General features: G+C 43.3%; 1 long non-coding RNA gene and 1 pseudogene across 1 annotated transcript; one reads left to right on the top strand and one right to left on the bottom strand.

Annotated features, from left to right (window-relative positions):
- Window positions 1–349: 349 nt before the first annotated feature.
- LOC119297440 lies at window positions 350–1,828 on the top strand. The gene is made up of 3 exons (XR_005145655.1): window positions 350–600; window positions 1,465–1,518; window positions 1,680–1,828. It is a non-coding gene; the product is annotated as an uncharacterized LOC119297440 (long non-coding RNA).
- A 15,610-nt stretch (window positions 1,829–17,438) lies between these two features.
- On the bottom strand, window positions 17,439–19,081 carry LOC119299610 (annotated as a pseudogene).
- Window positions 19,082–19,343: the final 262 nt, after the last annotated feature.

The raw sequence follows: 19,343 nt of genomic DNA, 5'->3' as shown, positions 1-19,343 counted from the left end.
AGGTGGATGCAGCCGTTCAACCCGGGTGGGGAGCATACAAAATCTGCAAAATAGAGAGGTTAGAAGATGATAATCTATAATACCTAAATAGTTGATCCCCACTGCCTGATTTCTCTGCCCTGTGGTGCGTCCACATCATCTTAATTCTTTTCGGCCGTTTGATCGATCATATGTGGCCATGATTTGCGACGATGAGTTGGCCCCGTGTTCGCTCCACGCCCCCACCCGTTCGCTTCTCATTCCTTGACCCGCAGAAGCGGAAGCGGTGGTTTTCTCCTACTGAAACATCAACGAGGGAACCTCTCCTCATAATCTAATTGCCCCGACTCCCACCCGCATCTCTCTCCTCAAACGACACAAACTCCATGTGGTGATGGATGCAACTGAGCCCAGCCTCCTGTAGGGTTTGCGTCTGCCATCGGGATGAGAACCGGCGGCCATGGCGGCTTGCGGGGCAAAGGAAGGATTGGAAGACAATCAATCTGGAGGGTGTGTGGGACTTTATGCAGAGGGGCGTCCACATGCTCATCAACATTCTCGATGGCCAGAGCCCGAGCACAACTTTGAGTACTACATGATGCATCTGAAGATTCTGAACATGTAAGTCGCCTTCATGCCCGCCTCCCTCCGTCCAGGCCTAGCCTAGGCCGATTCAATCCAATCCGGTGCTGATCTAGGGTTTCCAGCCCCCTGTTTGTCCTTCGTCCCCGCCTCCCTCCATCCATGCCTAGCCCAGGCTGATTCGCTCCAATCCTACATGTGTGTTATCTTTACAGATTATCTCCTATTTGTGTGTGTGTGTTTGCCGGTGTTGTTGCTTTTCAGGTTCAATGAGCCAAGGCAAAGCTAATTGCCTTTCCAACATGCACTAATGTTTTTTGCATTCGTGTTCTTTTTTATTGGGTACAGGTGGAGCGTGACATTGGGTTGTCTTGCTGGCTGTGAATGATTACATTCTCATCTTACTATGTACCAATACATAATCAGTTCCTCTCTTGAATTATTTTGTTCCTTGGGAATTTGAAACAAACCTTCCTATTAGGATTCCAGTATAGTATATTCGGCGTTGCTACACAGACGACAACGCTGGACGATTTTCAAACGATGTAACACATCAGGCCGTTCACGAGGAGAGCTAAACTAAACAACGCCGTTCAATCCAACATCGTCCACCCTTCGGACGGGATGCTGTCGTCTGTATAGTAATTTCGTAGTATCTTTTATGTAGTAGGTACAGCCCGGTTAAATACCCCTTAATTTACAGAAGTGCATCAGTCAGTTTGCTTTTCACATGACAATGTGGTTTAGGTGTTTAGGTCAGTTTACTTACGCTTCATCTTGACACTACACACATACATAGTTCCTGATTGAATTCTTTCGTCAGGCTTTTCATTTGTGCTATACGGCTATCCATCAGTACACATCTTAGTAATGTTAATTTGGTTGTTCTTGAGACTTTTGCAGGTTAGTGATGGCTGGCTTTCCTACATTTGTCGATTTTAAATTCAGTTAAACAAGGTGACCTTTCTCTACAAGTTTTTTCTACACTTCGAGACAAGTGGCATTCCTGCCACTGGTGTAATTCTTCTAAACCTTTAAGTTGTTATTATGTAGAAAGCCATCTTACTACTATCATCTTAAAAGCTCTTTTTTGTTCAAATGTGTTTCCAATGTTGCAGATAGTATGTATTTCAAAGACGTGTGCTTGCATGGGTTTGATACTTCCCTTTATAACCGATTGCATAGGAAAACAAGATCAGAGCATAATTCTACTTGGCATTGGTGGCTGGGGTCAACAGGTTCAGTGATTGTTCTTATACTTTTGGTATGCTCCATTCAGTCCTCATTGCATGAATTTGTATAAACAAGGATGTACGATGCAAGATGACTAAGAAAAGAAAATTGTGTTTTGTTCAGAACTTCAGGCTCTTCTGTAGTACTAGACTAAGTGGTACTTTTTCCCAGAAATTTTTATGGCTTTTGTAGCTGCAGAGAAACTGATAATTGGAGCTAGAAGATATGGACATGTCACATATCAGCCACATCGGGTGACCTCCAGAAGTTCCGATAATATTTACCTCTAGGGAGAGCCTGCTTTACTAAGTTTTTCGGCTCTTCCAAATTGTTAGACAAAGATTTCTGGCACAGTAATACAATGACAGTAGTTCTGCAATAGTGCAATACTACCATTTTTCTCACTGACAGTGACAATATCTGAATGGTTAATCCTTTCACATCAATACAACTTTTAACATTCCTTTCTCAACTTTCTTGACTCAACATCGTTTTCTAAAAAAAGGTCTTTTTGTGCACAGTATCTCTTTATTGACTCAAAATTCCAGGATATTTTTCTTGAGATTAAGTGTAATAATGCTCAAAACAATTAATTTTAGCATAAAGTCCCGCGGCAACGCGCGGGGCATGATCTAGTTTCATTAATAGTTCGGTACACATAGTACTTTACAGATGGTTGCTCACATATCTAAATGCCGCATTTCTTGATTCATACCTAGCAAAAATTCCTGGCAATATTTTCTAGAACCAGGAACAATCACTGCATTGTGAATGTTGCATTTCTGTTTCTCTCACGCAGCTTCAGAAGGAAATCGCGGATCATGATCTTGCGGAGCAGATGGAGGAGCCCATGGCCCAGCAGCTGGAAGCGGACATCAATGCTCTGGTTTATAACAAGCAGCAACTGGCCCTGCGAGCAAAAGCCACTATCCATCAATGACAAGAAAGAGGAGGTCCAAAGGAAGGTGTGCAGATTCCTACCATGTGTCATCATGATTTCTTTTATTTCTTCTGTGAGCCCAAAACTCTATTATGGTACTATGATTACGTTCAATTTGGTTGAAACATGGAATGGCATGGCATATGATTAGTAATTTAGGTTCTGTGTGTGACATTGCATTGTCAGAATCAAGGTCTACTTGAATCTCTGCTTCAGCTGCTAAACTGTCTTATACCATTGTAGAATTCTTATAATGATTCTACAGCGTCGTAAAGGCCTTCTGTTCATTGTAAATTTCTCAAAGCTTTATATACAATTAAGTTAATTAGAATGATGTCTTCCTGTAGTATCGCTCTCCATCCAAAAACTAATTATTTTTTGTGAATTTCTAGCATCATGAGTTTCAAATAAAGGATAATCCATACCTAGAGCCAAGCATATGCTACATGGTCTATGAGTTTCTGATCAAAATACATCATGCATTGTCATACCAGGTCGAATATAAGACAACTTTGCATAGTTGTGGTGTAATCTATCCAGCCTTGTGCGTTTGGCATGGCACCGATCAGGTGGCTAGCCACAAATCTATTAAGGGATAGGGGGCTAAGACATGAATCAGTAAAATTCAGAGTTTCGAATCTAAGTGAACACCTGTTATTGCTGCAACTCCCCTGCATCAACTAACAGTCTAATACATGCCCTATGGTAGCATATATTGAGTGATTCAACTCTGTTACTGCCTTACTCCTTACTACAGCCATTACAACAAAATATGCAGATTATAAAACATGTAAGGAAAAAAGGGAGAGCTGCTATTGTCACACTGCACTGCTCAAAGTAAATTGATTCATATGAACCTCCATGGGCAGTGCCCACCATGATTTAGAGAAGTATTCGGCAGTTGGAAAAGGTAGGATGCGTCGTACCTGGTCGGATCTGGAAGGTTGGCCCTTGCCGGCGCAGACGAAGCGGATCCGTGTCGATAGTGTCTTGCGTCCACATGACGGTGGTTCTTGTTGAGCTACTTTTGGCGCCGCCGGCAGCGCCCTCCAACACATACTCATCTTCCCTGCCGACTATCTACATGGATTCAGATTGAGAAGAGAAAGGGGTAGGACACGAGGCGGCAGAGAGGGGTCAGGGGGTGAGGGAAGGGGAAGAAAGGAGGCGACTTGCCTGGGTCCAGAGAAGGTCTGGACGACTAGATGCCGGCGTCGGAGGACCTGGCCATGGGCCGATGGGGTGAGGCAGTGGCAGCAGCAACCCTAGCGTGCGTTGAGGGAGAACGGGTGGGGGCGGTTTCCTCTTCCTCTCTCGTTTTCTTTTGGACAGCACGTTGGGGCAGCAAAGGTCAAACCGCCGATCTTTTTTGTCTCTAGCTGATCCGACGTGGGCTGCACGAGAGCACGCCCCTGATGCGCAGCTGAATGTGTTTAATGGCTATCAAGCCGGCTGCGCCAAAGAAGAAAGTATAGTTTTCCCCCTCAAATCTCCCCTGATGGATCAATATCCCCCTAAACTCCAAAACCACATTATTTCCCCCTGAACTCTATCAAACCGGATAAATACGCCCCTTGGTGGTTTTGGAGAGGATTAAAGCTGGTTTTGGTCGTGATCGTGCTGACTTGGCAAAATCGGGGAGGGAGTTCTTGTTCCACGTGTCAGGGTAGCCATCGCCACCGAGGAGCTCCTCCTCAACGGCGGCTGCTATGTCTTGAGCTTGCGTTGGTTTTCCTCGAAGAGGAGAGGGTGATGCAGCAAGTGTAGCGTAAGTATTTCCCTCAGTTTTGAGAACCAAGGTATCAATCCAGTAGGAGGCTCCTCAAAAGTCCCACGCACCTACACAAACAAACTGAGAACTCGCAACCAACGCAATAAAGGGGTTGTCAATCCCTTGACGGCCACTTGCGAAAGTGAGATCTAATAAAGATAGTATGATAAAATAAATATATTTTTGGTATTTTATAATATAGATGCAAAAAGTAAAGATGCAAATAAAAGTAGATTGGGAGCAAATATGATAAGAGATAGACCCGGGGGCCATAGGTTTCACTAGTGGCTTCTCTCAAGATAGCATAAGTATTACAGTGGGTGAACAAATTACTGTCGAGCAATTGATAGAAAAGCGCATAGTTATGAGATTATCTAGGCATGATCATGTATATAGGCATCACGTCCATAACAAGTAGACCGACTCCTGCCTGCATCTACTACTATTACTCCATACATCGACCGCTATCCAGCATGCATCTAGAGTATTAAGTTCATAAAAACAGAGTAACGCATTAAGTAAGATGACATGATGTAGAGGGATAAACTCATGCAATATGATATAAATCCCATCTTGTTATCCTCGATGGCAACAATACAATACGTGCCTTGCAACCCTTTCTGTCACTGGGTAAGAACATCGCAAGATTGAACCCAAAGCTAAGCACTTCTCCCATGGCAAGAAAGACCAATCTAGTAGGCCAAACTAAACTGATAATTCGAAGAGACTTGCAAAGATAACTTAATCATACATAAAAGAATTCAAAGAAGATTCAAATATTATTCATAGATAAACTTGATCATAAACCCACAATTCATCGGATATCGACAAACACACCACAAAAAGAGTTTACATCGAATAGATCTCCACAAGAGACGGGGAGAACATTGTATTGAGATCCAAAAAGAGAGAAGAAGCCATCTAGCTAATAACTATGGACCCGTAGGTCTGTGGTAAACTACTCACAACTCATCAGAGGGGCTAGGATGTTGATGTAGAAGCCCTCCGTGGTTGATTCCCCCTTCGGCAGAGTGCCGGCAAGGGCTCCAAGATGAGATCTCGCGAATACAAAAGGTTACGGCGGTGGAAATTGTGTTTCGTGGTGCTCCTGGATGTTTTCGGGGTACGTAGGTATATATAGGAAGAAGAAGTACGTCGGTGGCCGCCCGAGGGGCCCACGAGACAAGGGGGCACGCCCTATAGGGGGGCGCCCTCCTATCTCGTGGAGGCCTCACTGCTTCTTGACTTGCACTCCAAGTTCTCTGGATCACGTTTGTTCCAAAAATCACGCTCCTGAAGATTTCATTCCGTTTGGACTCCGTTTGATATTCCTTTTCTTCGAAATACTGAAATAGGCAAAAAAAACATCAATATGGGCTGGGCCTCCGGTTAGTAGGTTAGTCCCAAAAATGATATAAATGTGTAAAATAAATCCCATAAACATCCAAAAGGGGTAATATAATAGCATGGAACAAGAAAAAATTATAGATACGTTGGAGACGTATCAAGCATCCCCAAGCTTAATTCCTGCTCGTCCTTGAGTAGGTAAATGATAAAAGAGAATTTTTGATGTGCAATGCTACCTAGCATAATTCATAATGTAATTTTCTTTATTGTGGCATAAATGTTCAGATCCAAATGAATACAAAATAAAAGTTCATATTGACAAAAGAAATAGTAATACTTCAAGCATACTAATCAAAGTAATCATGTCATCTCAAAATAGCATGGCAAAAGAAAGTTCATCCCTACAAAATCATATAGTTAAGTTATGCTTCATTTTCATTACACAAAGATGTTCCCAACTTCTATACCCCCGATGACAAGCCAACCAATTGTCACATACTTAAATAATCTCAAACTTTTTCAACCTTCACGCAATACATGAGTGTGAGCCATGGATATAGCACTATGGGTGGAATAGAATATGATGATGGGGATTGTGTGGAGAAGACAAAAAAGGAGAAAGTCTCACATTGACGAGGATAATCAACGGGCTATGGAGATGCCCATCAATTGATGTCAATATGAGGAGTAGGGATTGCCATGCAACGGATGCATTAGAGCTATAAATGAATGCTCAATAAAAGAAAACTAGTGGGTGTGCATCCAACTTGCTTGCTCATGAAGACCTAGGGCATTTGAGGAAGCCCATCGTAGGAATATACAAGCCAAGTTCTATAATGAAAAATTCCCACTAGTATGAAAAAGACAACTTATGAGACTCACTATATGAAAAACATGGTGCTATTTTGAAGCACAATATATGAGACTCACTACATGAAGAACAAGGTGCTACTTTGAAGCACAAGTGTGGTAAGAGGATAGTAGCATTGTCCCTTCTCACTTTTTCTCTCATTTTTTTATTTGGGCCTTTTCTCTTTTTTATGACCTCTTTTTTTCTCTTCTTTTTTTTTATTTTTTATTTTTATTTTTCGTCCGGAGTCTCATCCCGACTTGTGGGGGAATCATGGTCTCCATCATCCTTTCCTCACTTGGGACAATGCTCTGAAAATGATGATCATCACACTTTTATTTTCTTACAACTCAACAATTACAACTCAAAACTTAGAACAAGATATGACTATATGAATGCCTCCGGCGGTGTATCGGGATGGTGCAATGAATCAAGAGTGACATGTATGAAAAATAATGCATGGTGGCTTTGCCACAAATACGATGTCAACTACATGATCATGCAATGGCAATATGACAAAAGTAAAATATGATGAACGGAACAGTGGAAAGTTGCATGGCAATATATCTCGGAATGGCTATGGAAATGCCATAATAGGTAGGTATGGTGACTGTTTTGAGGAAGATATAGGGAGGTTTATGTGTGATAGAGCGTTGTATCACGGGGTTTGGATGTACCGGCGAAGTTTGCACCAACTCTCAAGGTTAGAAAGGGCAATGCACGGTACCGAAGAGGCTAGCAAAGGCGGAAAGGTAAAAGTGCATATAATCCATGGACTCAACATTAGTCAAAAGAACTCATATACTTATTGCAAAAATTTAGAAGTCATCAAAAATCAAGTACTACGTGCATGCTCCTAGGGGGATAGATTGGTAGGAAAATACCATCGCTCGTCCTCGACCGCCACTCATAAGGATGCACAAGCCAGGTACACTTCATGTTTCAAATTTGTTACACAACTTTAACCATACATGCATGCTATGGGACTTGCTAACTTCAACACAAGAATTCTTTAAATTCATAATCACCCAACTAGCATGACTTTAATATCACTACCTCCATATCTCAAAACAATTATCAAGTATCAAATTGATCATAGCATCCAATTCACTTTCTATGATAGTTTTTATTATACCCAACTTGGATGCCTACCATTCTAGGACCATTTTTATGACCATAGCAAATACCATGCTGTTATAAAAGACTCTCCAAATAATATAAGTGAATCATGAGAGACTAGAAATTTCTTCAAAATTAAGACATCACCGTGCTCTAAAAGATATAAGTGAAGCACTAGAGCAAAAACTATCAAGCTCAAAAGATATACGTGAAGCACATAGAGTATTCTAGCAAATTCTAATCAAATAGGATTCTCCCAAAAGGTGTGGCAAGGATGATTATGGTAAACTAAAAAGCAAATACTAATATAATACACGACGCTCCAAGCAAAACACTTATCATGTGGTGAATAAAAATATAGCCCCAAGTAAAGTTACCAATGAACGAAGACGAAAGAGGGGATGCCTTCCCGGGGCATCCCCAAGCTTAGGCTTTTGGATATTCTTGAATATCTTGGGGTGCCATGGGCATCCCCAAGCTTAGGCTCTTGCCACCCTTTATTCCATAGTCCATAAAAGCTTTACCCAAAACTTGAAAACTTCACAACACAAAACTCAACAGAAAATCTTTTAAGCTCCGTTAGTGAAAGAAAACAAAACCACCACATAAGGTACTGCAATGAACTAATTATTTATGTAATTTGGTGTTAAACCTACTGTATTCCAACTTCTCTATGGATTATAAACTATTTTATTGGCCATAGATTCATCAAAATAAGCAAACAACACATGAAAAACAGAATCTGTCAAAAACAGAACAGTCTGTAGTAATCTATAACTAACGCAAACTTCTGGAACTCAAAAAATTCAACCAAAATAGGACGACCTAGGCAATTTGTTTATTGATCAGCAAAAATTGGAATCACTATTTTATCACGTTCTGGTGATATTTAACAATTGTTTTCGTGAGCCAAAAGTTTCTGGAAATTACAACAAGATCAAATAACTATCATCCATGAAGATCCTATAGGTTTTACTTGGCACAGACACTAATTAAAACATAAAACCACATCTAAATAGAAGGTAGATGGATTATTTATTCCTAAACAGAAACAAAAACAAAAAATATAAAGAAAATTGGGTTGCCTCCCAACTAGCGCTATCGTTTAACGCCCCTAGCTAGGCATAAAAGCGAAGATAGATCTAACGAGTGCCATTTTTGGCACTAAACTCATAGGTAGCACGCATGATAGATTCATAAGGTAATTTAACTTTATTTCTTGGAAAGATCTCCATGCATTTCTTTAATGGAAATTGGAATCTAATATTCCCTTCCTTCATATCAATAATCGCATCAATCGTTCTAAGGACAGGTCTACCAAGAATAATAGGGCAAGAAAGATTGCAATCTATATCAAGAACGATAAAATCTATAGGCACCAAATTTCTATTTGCAACAATAAGAACATCATTGATCCTTCCATAGGCTTTTTAATGGTGGAATCCGCAATGTGCAAATTTAAAGAACAATCATCAAGATCATGGAAACCTAGAATATCACATAAAGTTTTCGGAATTGTGGAAACACTAGCACCCAAATCACACAAAGCAAAACACTCATAATCTTTAATTCTAATCTTTATAGTAGGTTCCCACTCACCATTAAGTTTTCTAGGTATAGAAACTTCCAAATTAAGTTTTTCATCATAAGATTGCATCAAGGCATCAACAATATGCTTGGTAAAAGCTTTGTTTTGACTATAAGCATGAGGAGAATTAACAACGGCTTGCAACAAGGAAATACAACCTTTTATAGAGCAATTATCATAATTAAATTCCTTGAAATCCGAGATAGTAGGTTCAACATTATTAGAAGTTGAGGATTCTCCAATCTCACTTTTACCAAATTTAACATTAAGATCTAAAGACTCTGAATTCTTGGGACGCCTTTTAGGCAAAGTTGATTCATCATCAGTCCCATAATCATCAAAATTCATATTGCAAAACATAGATCTAATCGGAGACGCATCAATAACTTTAAGATCCTCATCATTATTTTCATGTAATTTTTCTGGTTTAGCGGACATCTTGCTTGTCAGAAATTTTGGCTATAGCATTTTCAAGCCGGGTAATTTGAGCATTAACACCAAAGAATTCTTTATTCATATCATCGAGCTCTTTGTTCATAAACCCCAAAAACTTTTTTGTTCCTTAAGCTCTTTTCTAAAGAAATTATTATGCTCAAATTGCAAATTCATAAAGCTTCTAATATTTGATTCAATCTCATCCATCCTTCTGAGAAGGTGGTCAGGACCCTTAGGCGCAACCATAAGGTCAAACAAGCAAGCAAACACACAAAAGAGGGCAAGCAAAAAGAGAGAAGGAGATTGGGAAAGAGATGGCGAATAAAACGACAAGGGTGAAGTGGGGGAGAGGAAAATGAGAGGCAAATGGCAAATAATGTAAATGTGAGGGATATGGGTTTGTGATGGGTACTTGGTATGTCTTGACTTGAGTGAAGACCTCCCCGGCAACGGCGCCAGAAATCCTTCTTGCTACGTCTTGAGCTTGCGTTTGTTTTCCTCGAAGAGGAGAGGGTGATGCAGCAAGTGTAGCGTAAGTATTTCCCTCGGTTTTGAGAACCAAGGTATTAATCCAGTAGGAGGCTCCTCAAAAGTCCCATGCACCTACACAAACAAACTGAGAACTCACAACCAACGCAAATAAAGGGGTTGTCAATCCCTTCACGGCCACTTGCGAAAGTGAGATCTAATAAAGATAGTATGATAAGATAAATATATTTTTGGTATTTTATAATATAGATGCAAAAAGTAAAGATGCAAATAAAAGTAGATTGGGACCAAATATGATAAGAGATAGACCCGGGGGCCATAGGTTTCACTAGTGGCTTCTCTCAAGATAGCATAAGTATTACGATGGGTGAACAAATTACTGTCAAGCAATCGATAGAAAAGCGCATAGTTATGAGATTATCTAGGCATGATCATGTATATAGGCATCACGTCCATAACAAGTAGACCGACTCCTGCCTGCATCTACTACTATTACTCCACACATCGACCGCTATCCAGCATGCATCTAGAGTATTAAGTTCATAAAAACAGAGTAACGCATTAAGCAAGATGACATGATGTAGAGGGATAAACTCATGCAATATGATATAAACCCCATCTTGTTATCCTCGATGGCAACAATACAATACGTGCTTTGCAACCCTTTCTGTCACTGGGTAAGAACACCGCAAGATTGAACCCTAAGCTAAGCACTTCTCCCGTGGCAAGAAAGACCAATCTAGTAGGCCAAACTAAACTAGTAATTCGAAGAGACTTGCAAAGATAACTTAATCATATATAAAAGAATTCAAAGAAGATTCAAATATTATTCATAGATAAACTTGATCATAAACCCACAATTCATCGGATCTCGACAAACACACTGCAAAAAGACAAGAGAGGGCGAGAACATTGTATTGAGATCCAAAAAGAAAGAAGAAGCCATCTAGCTAATAACTATGGACCCATAGGTCTATGGTAAACTACTCACAACTCATCGGAGGGGCTAGGATGTTGATGTAGAAGCCCTCCGTGGTTGATTCCCCCTCTGACAGAGTGCTGACAAGGGCTCCAAGATGAGATCCCGCGAATACAGAAGGTGACGGCGGTGGAAATTGTGTTTCGTGGTGCTCCTGGATGTTTTCGGGGTACGTAGGTATATATAGGAAGAAGAAGTATGTCGGTGGCCGCCCGAGGGGCCCATGAGACAAGGGGCGCGCCCTATAGGGGGGCCCTCCTATCTCGTGGAGGCCTCGGATGCTTCTTGACTTGCACTCCAAGTTCTCTGGATCATGTTTGTTCCAAAAATCACGCTCCCGAAGGCTTCATTCTGTTTGGACTCCGTTTGATATTCCTTTTCTTCAAAATACTGAAATAGGCAAAAAAACAGCAATATGGGCTGGGCCTCCGGTTAGTAGGTTAGTCCCAAAAATGATATAAATGTGTAAAATAAAGCCCATAAACATCCAAAAGGGGTAATATAATAGCATGGAACAAGAAAAATTATAGATACATTGGAGATGTATCAACGGCAGGGGTAGGGGCGCGCGGCTCGGCGGACTCGTCACGAGCACCGCCCGGGCGACGCCGTGCGAGCGGTCCCGTGGCGTGTCACTGGCAAACTCGCGTTTTTGTCAGTGGGAAGCTCAACATGGAGGAGTTCTTCTCGGAGTACGCGGCCGGCATGGCTCTACCAGACGATGACGCGGCGGCGGCCGCGAGAAGAAGACATGGTCCACGAACTATGGTTCGTCAGGCAACTCAACCTCGGCCGATAGCTCAAGGCCTTCAAAGCATACCTCAAGACGTTGTTCGCCGGGAAGCAAGAAGGAAAAGCAGACGACAAGAACATTTTGGGCAGAGACGGCGTCCAAAATGAAGGTCGCTCGTGACAAAGAACCTCGGTGTGGCTGCCGCCGAGCGAGATGGCGTCCGGGTCGATCCACACGTTCGGGCGGCCACTGGAAACCTTCTCGAGACGACGACCTCTCTGCTCTCACACGTGCGCCCGCATGCAGCTGTGTCGAGTCTGCTTCTCGAGCTGGTTGTCCCTTGGTTACTGACTGATGCTATTGCTGCTATGTTGGCTTTCGAGCGGATGATGATCTGGGTGACATTTCAGGGGGCTACAACGATGAGCTTCTGCGTGATGACCGGCTGCAAAAGGAAGAGGCCCATCCCTGCGTTCGCTCCCAGGCGCACGAGCACGAACAGTACCTTAACATGCGCATGCGAGGCAGCACTCCCAGCCAGGAAAGCAGCGCTCGCTGCGGCACGACCGGCGCATCCGGCCAGGGATGGGCGAGCGTGTGAGCGAGGCTGCGGGGCCGCTGCCCAGGGCACTTGTAAACTGGGTGCGTGCACAACCAATCTCGGCCATGGCCATGGCGGCGGAGTTCGAGCTCAAGCGAGGCGATGCTACAAGTGAAGGAATTGGACGAGGAAGAAGGACAAATGTGCGCTTGCTCACCGAGAGCTCGTAAGCGACATTAGGGCGGCCGGGAAGCAGCGGTGGTGACGAATTTAACGCCGGCGCCCGGCAAAGGGAGGCAAAAAGATGACGAAGAAAATGAAGAAATTTCACCTGAAACCATTCCTTGCCACTACCTAGTCAGCGTCATTAACAGCCCAGTTAGCATCATTAACAGCCTAGTCAGCATCCTTGGTACGAAAACCACCTTCAATTCGATTCAAAACCACCCAAGGGTGACATTTATCCAGATTTGCAAAGTTCAGGGGGTGATTTATCCGGATTTGGAGTTCAGGGGGAATTTGATCCACCAGGGGAGATTTGAGGGGGAAAAGTATACTTTCCTCATCCCTAATTCCCCAATCCCCTTCCGATGTGATAATTCCTTGTTGGTGCCGCCTGATGGAACTACAGGGAGAGAGACGAGCCAACGAATCAGCGGGATTTTGATCTAATCTGGGTATGTCGGCCGACCGATTGTTGTGACATAATCTGGTGCTAATCCACTATGCCTAGATCGACTCTTCCCAGGTATGCCTCATGACACGCATGTGTGTTACCTTCAGCCTTTAGACTAAATTTTGTAACTGAATTAATTAGAAGTTTTTGCTGTTCTCTTCCTTGATTCATGTATGACTAGGAGGGAGGGATCCGGCTTGCCTGCTCCCTTCCCATGCTCCCATCCATGCTCCCACTTCATCCTACGATTGTCTTTTTTTTCTTTTTCCTTTCTAATCTAATCATCTCCCCCCTGATTTTAAGGGGTTGGGGCCGGGCCTTATTTTGTTCCAATCAAATCAAGCCACGTACGCGGGAGCACAGATGGGCACACGCACGGGGAGCAGGCAAGTCTCGTCCGGTTATGGACATATTTTTTGGGGAAACGACCACTGCCATCAGTTGCAGCAGGGACTTCAAGGTCACTTAGACAAGATCATACTCATGTATCGATTTGCCATGTGAAGAAAGATAAACCGAAGCGAAGCGATGGCTCTGTGTATGGAGTCCCGATCAAGCGGCCGCTCGCATGTATGCACCACCGCTCCCCCCTCCGCCCCTAGAGGCAGATTAGTGTAGCTGTCTTTTGGACTTCTTCTTTGGGGATTATTGTGCGTGTGTTGAACCTTGTTGCTACCTGTGTGCTTTGTTCCAGGCTTTATAATATAAAGCGGGGGAAAACCCTATTTTGTCATGTGAAGAAAGATATATTTTCTACAATTACAAACGATGATGTGATTGATCTATTTAAGAAGATGGAAGATTGAGAAGGGAAGTTATAAAATGTGCTCCTCATGTCACTTCATATTTTTGCCTAATGATATTTATTTTGTATTATTTTTCGTAACATTGTTGTGAATATAATATGTTCTTTTGTTCATCCTTTTCATAAGGTAGCAACTTAAGTGCTTGAAGTTAACCTTTTGCTTTATGACTTCGCTCAGCATGTACTCGGTATGACTTTTATGATGTAATAATAATATTACTGATTCATTGTATATTTTCTCTATTTATGCCGCACTCCAATATTATGTATGTTGCTCTGCTATAGTTAGTGCTAGAGTGGACAAAGCTTGACACCGGTGCCCATTTTTTCTAGCTTCGTCCCTGGTAGCACCCTGGGGTCATGGCGGATGTTACAGGCTGGTTTGCACATGTATGAATTGGCAATGGTCAGATCCACACCGTGTCATGGACGATCACCCGATGGCTGGGATGGTGGTTTGTGGTGGAAAGATGTCCCGCCCATTCGCTAGTGCCTTTCTGGCCCGACGTGAATTACATGATGGCATGACTTCTCGAAGAGCCGTCTTCAAGATAATGATTGGAACATCACTTCATGTCTGGGGTAAAAATTCTTTTTTCGACATTAATTGGTTGGGCCTCGTGGCGACCAACTTGCATTATCTTGTTGATGTACTAAAGGTGGTTGGCTTCGGTTATCAAGATGAAAATCCGGCAATCAAGACCTTGTTCTGACGTGACGATGATGGTGCAAGGGTGTTTATTCTTTTCCGAAGGCATTACTGCGGAAAGAAGTCGACTTGGTCATACGTGTATTATCATAAAATATTTTCATTGGACCCGATGCACTAGGTATTACACCTAGATCGGATATGAACTCCTTCATTTGCTGCTTCCGAAGCAGCTATATACTCCGCTTCACACGTAGATCCTGCCACGACGCTCTGTTTGGAACTGCACCAACTGACAGCTCCACCATTCAATATAAATACATATCTGGTTTGTGACTTAGAGTCATCCAGATCAGTGTCAAAGCCTGCATCGACGTAACCATTTACGACGAGCTCTTTGTCACCTCCATAAATGAGAAACATATCCTTAGTCCTTTTCAGGTATTTCAGGATGTTCTTGACCGCTGTCCAGTGATCCACTCCTGGATTACTTTGGTACCTCCCTGCTAAACTTATAACAAGGCACATATCAGGTCTGGTACACAACATTACATACATGATAGAACCTATGACTAAGGCATAGGGAATGACTTTCATTTTCTCTCTATCTTCTGCAGTGGTCGGACATTGAGTCTGACTCAACTTCACACCTTGTAACATAGGCAAGAACCCTTTCTTTGATTGATCCATTTTGAACTTCTTCAAAACTTTATCAAGGTATGTGCTTTGTGAAAGTCCAATTAAGCGTCTTGATCTATCACTACTGGAATCAGGGATTTTGTCGTCTGCCAGTTCTTTGTCGTTTGCTTGCAGACGGCAAAGAAGGTCTTTGCCATGAACTACCAAACAACAGACGACAAAGAAGGTCTTTGCCATCTGTCATTTCTTTGCCGTCTGCTGGCAGATGGCAAAGAATCTTTGCCATCTGCCAGCGGACGGCAAAGAGGTGGTGGTCCATCCCCCCTCTTTATCGTCTGCTGGCAGACGGCAAAGTTTCTTTGCCATCTGCTGGCAGACAGCAAAGAGGGGGGCTATCTTTTTTTTTTGGGTAAAAAAACCGCATCGATCCGGCCCTACCTACCTCTATCAGACTGCAACGCCCACCCCCTAATCACGCCCAATCCCCAACCGTGTCCTCCACCAGATCCGCCGCCGCTCCCAAACCTTGCCACTCCCGCCCTCGTCGCCCCCAGACCTTCCCACCACCGACGAGTAGCCGCCTTCGACTCGAATAGACCACTGCCGGTGTAGCTCCCCACCACCGCAGCTCCTCTGCCGCCCACAAATCCACCGGACTACAAGCCGCCGCCGCCCCCAACCAGCCCATCGCCCACGACCACCCTCCAACCAAATCACTGCCGTCATCGCCCCCCATCACGGCAGCCCCTCGCCCCCTCCGCCACCCAACAACCACCCCAATGCTGCCAATCACTGCCGCGTCGCCCCACTCCAGAGTGACACCGCCGAGCACCACAGTCATCGCCGAACTACTCCACCAGCGGCTACCATCCTACATGGAACGCCTTCCTCGCCACCATCCTACTCGCGCGTTTCCTCCCCGAGCAGGCCTCCCTGCAAGCTTCGCCGAGCACCAAGCCGCGGGTCCACCTCCTTCACACGCGCCTGAAGCAGCAGACCGTCGACCCTCCTCTCCCGCGAGCAGCTCTGCCTCCTCAACATCCTTTCCCTCGACAACACTGCCTCTTTGAAAGGTGAGATTTCGTTGCAATTTCGTTGTCTTTTTTATTCTGAATGTGCAGCTACGCAATGTGTATAAGTGTAATAATGTTGAAAAGTAGCAGCACTGAACTATTCCGGCAGTTAGTACAAATCATCATTTTTAATTGCTTTGATCTAATAACAGCGAAAACTATGAGCCAAACACATTTGAAGGTTCTTTGCTTGTCTAAAAATGAACACTACTACTTTTAGTACCCCTTCAGATCAAAGGACATGGACCATTGGTGATTAATAACTGCATACCTTAATTAGAATTGTTGATACCTAACTAAGTTGCTTAGTTGAGCTTTGGAGTTCATTTTAGTTTGAGATGAAAGAAAACTAATTATTTTAAGTCTTTGTTTATTTAGTTTATACCACAAAGTAGTACATCCATTTTATTGTGCTGGAGTATAGACAGAAGGGGATTATTGTGTTCGGTCTGGTCTATGAAGAGATATGGGGGTCGTTGTTATTCACTTCAGTTAGGTTCAGTTAGGAATACCTAAACATTTTAGTGCTAATACTGTTATTCCAGTACATAACTAATTTGAGAGTGACCAAATTTCTGGTCATAGACTCGGCATTCTCAACATCAAGGTACTCTAATTCTAGGACAACTAATTTGTGGCCATACACTAAGGTTCTAGAGTACAACATCAGGGTAGTTTCTCTACATATGCAGGCAAGCTCCAATTCTAGGAGGATAAATTTGAACTTTGAATGAGTTTAACAAAACAAGCTAGCATGAGTATAACATGTTTGAAAAATACTCGTACTAGTAAACTTTCAAGTTTACATGGCTGGTTAGCATTCTTTCTTGAACATGGATGCCTAGCTGTGTTCTAAAGAGTATAAGGCCATGCTTGGAATGGATGCATCTTGATATGGAGGTGTATAACTTACACGTGTAACTTACTAGCCACTGTGCAAATTCTAGCCAGAAATGAAACGACGCGCTTAGGCGTGTATTTTTTTACAAGGACAGTGGTGCCTCATAATGTCACTCCATTGCCCATGGGGGATTTTCATTGCCCCAGTGCATGTAGATGCAGGGGCAGGAGGGAAAGATGCAAAAGCTCTTTTTAACCAGCTGTAAGGCAGTGTGCAATGCAACACTTGCATTAGTTAGTGGATGATGGCGCAAGACCAGCTTCAGGGTTTATGGCTTAAGCCAAGAGGAGAAAGAAAGGACTCTCCATATGAAAAGATACCATCATTATTGTTTCCATGAAATTGGTAATATATGTGGCATGTGTTTGTTTATCTTTTCTGCAAGAGAAACTTGTGTCCTGAGACCTTCTAGTGGTACTGAGACCCATAAAAAGAAACTGTCTTGTTGCATGATCACTTACTGAAAATAGGGACAATCAGCTTTACTTCTGAGTACTTAGAAGTAGTTAAGTTATCTAAGTTATTATGGGTACTGTTACAATGTGCTTGTATTGAACCATCTATCCAAGTGTATTACTAACTCTATATGTGCTTCTCTACACCTATGCTTGCCTGTATATCTATTTGCTTTATGGACATGACTCTTCTGTTTGTTTGTTTGTTTGTTATACTATGACAATTGCAATGCTTATTTGACGACAAAATTTGCTCTTAGTGTGCTGTTGCAGGATCTGGATATCTCTCAAAATTTAGTAGTTTCTGGTGTTGATCTCAAGTGTTGGCTCCTACAGCATTTCATTTCACCAAGTGAAATGCTACATTTCTACTCCTAACCCATTCTCTCTTTCTTAGTGTTTTTGTTATGCAGGTTGGAAGAAAAGAAGATCCAGAGAAAATCTTAGTAATAAGATAGTTTTTAGGAAAATAGATATTTAGTTTTAGGTCATTTCTTCTAATTTCATATATGGAGTGCTTGTCTTTAGTTTTTGTTTTGACTTTGTGAAACTTGCTACCTATGGATGAAACTGTGTAATATTGATGAAACTATGTATATGTATGGATGAAACTTGCTACTATTGGTAACATGTGTTGGATATGCTATATTGGTCATATATATATATATATGGATCAAACTTGCTACTATTGTATATATATATATATATATATATATATATATATATATATATATATATATATATATATATATATATATATATATATATATATATATATACAATTGGCAAGCCCCTATATAAGGTAGTTTTGAATCGGAGACCGACCCGACTCGAGCCTCCTTCCCCGACGCCCTCCAAGGCTACCCCGCCCTCAGGAGCCCTCTCCGTGGCAAGCCTCGCTTCCCCCTTGTCCACCGCCGCGGCAGGCGTTAGCGGCGCGGCGGCCCCCCTCCCACTTCTGGTGCCACGTGCGGAACGAAGCGGGAAGTTGCCGCGGTAGCTGCTGCACGGTGCCGCCGACGGAGGCGCCAAGGTCGGACCCGGCCTGCCCGAGCCGGCCGCCGATCTCCATGAAGGACGTGACGGCCACGGCCGGGAGGTCGACGCCGACCGCAAAGGGGGCAGCGGGGAGCTCGATGTTGAAGGGGAGGAGCTTGAGCGGCGGGGCGGGCCACGGGAGCTACGGCGTCTGCACGTGGAGGTGGAGGAGCAGCCCCGAGACGCCCTGCGCGAGGCGGTAGGCCAGGTCCTGCCCATGCCGCTGCACACCCAGCAGCGCGTCTAGGGAGATCTCCATGGATGGCGCTGGTACGGGGCGCCGGGCGGAGGCGCGCCCCGGCGTAGCGGATTAGCTCGAGCGGCGGCGATATAGACTGGTAGTAGCCTGTGTATCCCTACGATCGAGGTGTTCGACGGGAAGTACAAAGGTAGCTGTAATGGGAAGTACATACAATATTTAGGTAGAAGTACAGAGCAGTACAGCATGCGAGCGAGGAAGTACCTGCTGAGAATTATTCCTGCTAGGGAGGCTGTACCATAGTTACACTGAGAGAAGTACC

This window comes from Triticum dicoccoides, chromosome 5A, assembly GCF_002162155.2.
Source record: "Triticum dicoccoides isolate Atlit2015 ecotype Zavitan chromosome 5A, WEW_v2.0, whole genome shotgun sequence".
In the NCBI taxonomy this organism is placed as follows: Eukaryota; Viridiplantae; Streptophyta; class Magnoliopsida; order Poales; family Poaceae; genus Triticum; species Triticum dicoccoides.
This window is presented reverse-complemented; position numbering and strand designations above follow the sequence as displayed.